Here is a 6,472-nt window from a genome sequence, read left to right as displayed (position 1 = left end):
CCACTCTTAGGATCATTGGTTACTATCCTCACTCTGTCTTTTATGACCTTGTATAAATATGAGCAGAGTCGGCAAACTTGGAAGGCTTCCATAGCCTTGGCAACTCATGACGACAGCCTAGGGTGGTTACTGGCACCATAAACTAGAGTGTCAATTTGTTGGGTCAACAACAGGAGCCACTGTGCACTTGCTCCTCATGTGGGATCTCTGTCCTTAATGTGCTGTACATTGTGATTTAATGCTATAACTAGTACTCCAACAGTATGTTTCACTTTGTGTATCTATGTGGGTGCAAACTGTTGAAATCTTTATACTAAATTGATCTTCTGTATATAAAGAGAATTGAAAATGAATCTTGATGCAAATGGAAGGGGAGAGGGAGCGGGAGAGGGGAGGGTTGCGGGTGGGAGGGAAGTTATGGGGGGGGAAGCCACTGTAATCCATAAGCTGTACACTGGAAATTTATATTCATTAAATAAAAGTTAAAAAAAAAAGACCTGTCCAGAGATTTTTCAAAAGACAACATATCCGTGGCTCACAAATATATGAAAAGTACTCAGTGTCACTAATCATCAGGAAATGCACATGTAAATCACAATGAAATACCTGCTCATGCCTGTTAGGATGTCTGGAATCAAAAAGACAAGGAAGAAAAGCGCTGTCCAGGAGGGGAGAAAGGAGAACGCTCGTGTACCCTTGGTGGGACCGTGAGCTGGTGCAACCACATCTGTGTGTGATTTACGAAGTACGGAGATTCTTCAAAAAGTTAAACATAGAACTACCCTAAGATCCAGCAACCATGCCCTAGGGAAATATCCAAAGGAAATGAAATAAGTATCTAGAAGCAATATCTATGCCCCTTGTTTACCGCTATATTATTCATAACAGCCAAGACAGAAAATCAGCCAAAGCATCCAAAACCTGATGAATGGTTAAGTCGAATGTGTGCATTCATGTGTGTGTATGTCTGTGTGTGTGTATATATAATTGTGTACACACACACACAGTGGAATAGTATGCAACCATAAAAGGAAATTCTGGACTTGGTGACAACATATTCGAGCCTGGAGGGCATCACACTAAGTGAAGCAAACCGGGTAGACAGAGGCAAATGCTGTCTGATCTCACGTGCGAGTGGAATTTTACAAAGGGAAACTCCCAGAGGCAGAGAGCAGAATGCTGGTTGCCAGGGGCTGAGAGTAGTGGGATTTGGGGAGATGTCGGTCAAAGGGCATGAAGTTTCACGTAAGCAGGAATGCATTCAGGAAATCTAACGACAGCACAGTAGAGATAGTTAGTGATGCTGCATTGTGTGCTTGAAATTTGCTAAGGCAGTCGGTGTTACACCTCGCTCTCTGTGCCCCACCCACAATGGTAATTAAGTGAGGGGTGACTATGCTTATTAGCTTGACAGCGGTAATCATACATACATATACTTATTGCATATATTTTACCAACCATACAAAAAAAAAAAAAAAACCTTGGAGAAATAAAGAAAGGGTTTGAAAGTCACTGGAAATGATAGACTTTAACAAAGTCTATAAGAAAGCCTGCAGAGCTGTGACTAACAGACACCGAAGAGCACTGGAAGCTGCCCCAGGAACACATGCACAATTCCACTGGCCTGCACAGTGGGAGCTCAAAAGGCTCCGGGGAGACAAAACTATGGCGGGAATAAGAAAAGGGGCTGCAAACTGTAGAGAACGTTGGGAAAGTCAGGTGTTCCAGTCACTGTAAATGCTTGGAGGGGCTGGCTGACAGATCCCCGAGTGAAGATAATACTCAGCAAATCCAGTGAAGTGCAACTAAGTGACCCTTATAAAACTCGCGCATTCCAACCAGGCCAAATTCTTCAGGGCCCCCACCCAGGGAATTCAGATTAAACTCAGAGCATCAGGCTGTCTAGTTATGTCCAGCACGGGGAGCTCTCCCAAAAGGATACACATCATTCAGTGAGCAATTGCACTGGTGCGCACCCTGAACCCTCGGTGCCCATCAAATACAGCCCATTCTTCAATAGGAGAGAATATTGGAGGAGAAGATTAAGACCCTCAAGGGCCTACTTAGTGTCTTGGGAAACACGAAGTTTTGGCCACAGATAATTCTGTCTTCAGATAAAAGGCTGAAGAATTTAGGTGCTCATCTCAAAGCTGCTATAAACACCTGCAGCATACATGTAGACATACTAAGTGTTAGTGCTGCTACTACCTGTGAAAATCAAGAGGTGCATCAGGTGAGATTTGACGTCAGCGTACTTCAGTCGAGCAAGGGTGATAAATCTATGTCCACGTAACAGTGAGACCCCCAGAGAGACATGTAAAGGAGTGGAGGCATTGAGGGTATGAAGACTGGTAGACAAAAACACAAGCACAATTTGAACTTGAGATAAAGAACAAATACTAATTGTTAACATAAGTGTACACCCAACACTGCTAGGACTTGGTTTTGTAGGAAAAGTAGTGAATGGACTGTCATGGAGACTGGAGGCAAAACAGCCCAGGCACAGTAGAGAATGCCTGGCTCAGATGTCAGGAGCCAGGGATTCAACCTGGGTCTCCCATGTGGATGGCAGGGACCTACGTACTTGAGCCATCACCTGCTGTCCCCTTGGGAGCTGGAGCAGAAGTGGAGCCAGGGTGATCTTCTGAGGCCTTGGTCTCAAGGCTGCAGCTGGTTGGTTCAACGACCCGGGCCACGGCTGCAGCTTCCTCCACATGCTTCCGGCGGAATCCAAGAGGAATGTGGCGGGTTCGGGGGCATTGCCCCAGGAGAGGGGCCCACGCAGCTGGATGTGCCGATCATGCTGGGACTCGTGGGGTTGCAGCACCAGGCTCAGGGGGGTGCTGGCATTGTGACCAGTGACGGCAGTTCAGTGCCAACGTTCAAAACACACAAGAGAATGGGGCTTGTAAATCACGTCTTCACTGAAGACAATCTGAAGAAATTACGTTTCAAGTCTTGGAATCGGGCACATGAGGTGCGCCACTACGGGAAACTCTGAGTTGGAAAATTGTCAGCCCTTTTTTGTTGAAACTCTTCCTGGGAAAATAGCTGAAGATAATGGTGAACTGGTCAATACTGCCTGAGCCATGGTGTTGGCCTGTCAAGTTCTGAGAGTGAAATGATCACCCCGTTACTGGCCTGACCCCCGTCCCTGGAACAAGACGGCACCCCAGACTGGGTAGCCAGGGTTACTAACTTGAAGGAAGCACCCACAGCATATCGCTGCTTATCATGCACACAGATGTGATTATGCAGTGCAAGACCCTTACGGAAATCACCCTCTGTGCATGGGCCACCTGATTCCAGTTGCTGATATAAATGATAAAGAGGAAAAACATCAGAAACAGGAGGATGGGTAGTGTCTTCAGAATTTCGTAGGTTTTTTTCTATTGGTGCAGGGTACTGCCATGAAGTCCTGCCTGGAGAAATCATGGGAATATAATATCCAGATATAACATTTGAACTCTGGATATTATACCAAGATCCGAAGGAAACCCAGTAGTTTTTTGTGTCTTTGAATATGTATATTTTGCAAGACTGGAGAGAATGTTTGAAAACCAAACAGTTCACACAGTCGGATACCATAGCGGTCAGCAGCTAGCGACTAAAGCACCCGAGGAAGCAGATCTGGTCAGCACTGTTCCAGTCTGTGACCCCTGCTGTCCTTGGTTATGCAGCTGCTGCCTGCCCCACGTGGAGGTGCTGTCAAAACCGATATGTGGGAAGAACCTTCATTCAACCAAACGTGAGGTTAAGACAGCTGGGCGTGGCCAAAAATTCAGAGTACTGTCGGATAACTTTAAAGGAAAAAGAATCGTTCTTGTAGATGATTCAGTTGTGAGAAGCAACACTATCTCACCCAAAGAATCGCTCCAAGAATCTGGCATGAAAGAGGTACGCATTCGAGTAGCTTCACCACCAACTAGATAACGATGCTTCATGGGAATAAGCATTCCCACAAAAGAAGAGCTTATTGCCAATAAGCCAGAACTTGATAGTCTTGCAGAATATCTGGGAGCCAACAGGGTTATGTATCTGTCAGTAGACTGGTTTCATCTGTACGAGAAGAGATAGAATTTAAAAAGCAGAAAATGAAAAAGCACAATATGACTCAAGAAAATGGCATTGGCCTGGAAAGCTTTGAAAAGAACGGTCGGTGCACAGCCTGTCTCACTGGCAAATACACTGTAGAACTGGAATGGTAGCAGGTTGGGGCAGGTGCATTGATTCAATAAACAGCTGGGCAAGAAGTTGCTGTGGTTATAACCTTCCTATTTACTGGATCTCATTGGCACAATAGAAAATGCCACACGCTGTGTACCTGTACGAGTTTTGGGATTTTTTTTCTGAAAAGGTTACCAAAGCTTATAGTTGAATCTTGCTAATTGTATATCATACAGCAATGTATAGTTGTGGCTTTTTTTTTATAAGCAGTGGCAGGCCCTTGCCAGTCGGAGAAGGCAGCTGGTAAGTGGCACATGCCAGTTCCATGTTTTAAAGCGTTTGCAAGATGTTAGATTAAGACAGGAGATACGAGGCAGATGGGACAGGTGAGTTAAATATAACAGTCCATGGAGCCGGCACTGTGGTGCAGCAGGTTAACACCCTGGCCTGAAGCACCGGTGTCCCATGTGGGTGCCGGTTCTAGTCCCTGCTGCTCCACTTCCAATCCAGCTCTCTGCTATGGCCTGGGATAGCAGTAGAAGATGGCCCAAGTCCTTGGGCACCTGCACCCACATAGGAGACCCGGAGGAAGCTCCCAGCTCCTGGCTCCTGGCTTTGGATCAGAACAGCTCTGGCCGTTGCAGCCATCTGGGGAATGAACCAGTGGATGGAAGACCTCTCTCTGTCTCTACCTCTCTAAGTAACTCTGTCTTTCAAATAAATAAAATAAGTCTTTAAAAAAAAAAATAGTTCATGCAAGGTTTGAATCTATCAAATCCCACAGGTGGCTAGTCTCCATAGTTCTAGCTACAGTTAGGAATTTGGCTTCCCTATCTACCCTTAGACAAAGTTTTATAAAATAAAACCAGAAATCATCCTTTTGTGCCTGTTTCCCCACTTGTGCAGTGGGGTACTTTTATTGTTAAATAATTATTGTGAATAAGTCATACTCCTGGTGATTAGATTTGATATCTCACCCCTACATTTTAAGATAGCATGAGGTTTTTTTAGCTTTTGAAAGCTAATAGTTACCAGCTTTTTTGAAATTAGTTTGCAGTTAAGGCTTCATGGTAGAGGAGGGGAAATACAGTTAGGCAGGTCTTTGCCATCTGTCTCTGGGGTGCCCAAGAATGGTTGTAAAAATCTGCCTATGGAGGGCCGGCACCATGGCTCACTTGGTTAATCCTCTGCCTGTGGCATGGGAATCCCATATGGGCACCTGTTCTAGTCCTGGTCACTCCTTTTCCAGTCCAGCTCTCTGCTGTGGCACAGGAGGGCAGTGGAGGATGGGCCAAGTGCTTGGGCCTCTGCACCTGCATGGGAGACCAGGAGGAAGCACCTGGCTCCTGGCTTTGGACCGGCACAACGCCGGCCGTAGCGGCCATTTGGGGAGTGAACCAACGAAAGGAAGACCTTTCTCTCTGTCTCTCTCTCTCTCTCTCTTTCTCACTGTCTATAACTCTACCTGTCAAATAAATTTTAAAAATTTAAAAATTTAAAAAAATTTAAAACATTAAAATATCTGCCTATGGAAAAGTTTCCTACATTTGACTACAAAATATGATTCATAACATTTATTGCCCTGATGCTATAAACCCAGCAAATAACCCAGTACATCTGAAATGAAGACAAATGTTTGGATCCCAACAAACCCTTTCTCCTTAATTTTGCTTAACTACCACATGCTTTGTGAATGAAGTGCTTAATCACTCACAAGCATATATACATTTGTGTGTGTGTATATATATATATATATATATATAGATGTACACACACATATGCACAATTGCAATTAATAATCAGGTAGAAATATGTAGGGACCAAGTTTGCTTAAGAATCAAGGAGACAAAAACTTTCTTGGAATTCTAATGCCCCTATGTAAGCATCAACTTACAGCCACTCTTTTCTACTTAATTAGGGTCTAGAGACTTTGATTTTTTAAAGTTTTTCTCATAACATCTGAAATTTAGGTTAGGATGACCTGCCTATCAAATCTGCTTCTGTAAGACTTTTTAAACATAAAAGTGTTTGTTTCTGTTATTACCACAATCTGATGGATATAGCATTCAAATCCGCTCAGAAGTTCAGTATTTATTAGTGGCTGCAATTGCTGGTCTTCATCTGGCATATCACCTGGTGTCCTGCAGCAGCGGCTCGAGTGCAGGCAGAGTGGCAGTGCAGAGAACTGGGGCCATGCCAGGGGCGCAGCCTGTCCTCCGTGTGTTTCTCCTGGCAGCACGGAGGTGGCGAGCCCCAAGGCTCACGTGTGACCTGGCCTTCCTTACCTTCATTTGTTTTTAAAGAT

General features: G+C 44.7%; 1 pseudogene; it reads left to right on the top strand.

Annotated features, from left to right (window-relative positions):
• Positions 1 to 1,217: 1,217 nt before the first annotated feature.
• On the top strand, positions 1,218 to 4,208 carry LOC133768209 (amidophosphoribosyltransferase-like; annotated as a pseudogene).
• The last annotated feature ends 2,264 nt before the right edge of the window (positions 4,209 to 6,472 follow it).

This window comes from Lepus europaeus, chromosome 10, assembly GCF_033115175.1.
Source record: "Lepus europaeus isolate LE1 chromosome 10, mLepTim1.pri, whole genome shotgun sequence".
In the NCBI taxonomy this organism is placed as follows: Eukaryota; Metazoa; Chordata; class Mammalia; order Lagomorpha; family Leporidae; genus Lepus; species Lepus europaeus.
The sequence above is the reverse complement of the archived record's forward strand: the minus strand, read 5'-3'. Positions and strand labels throughout refer to the sequence as shown.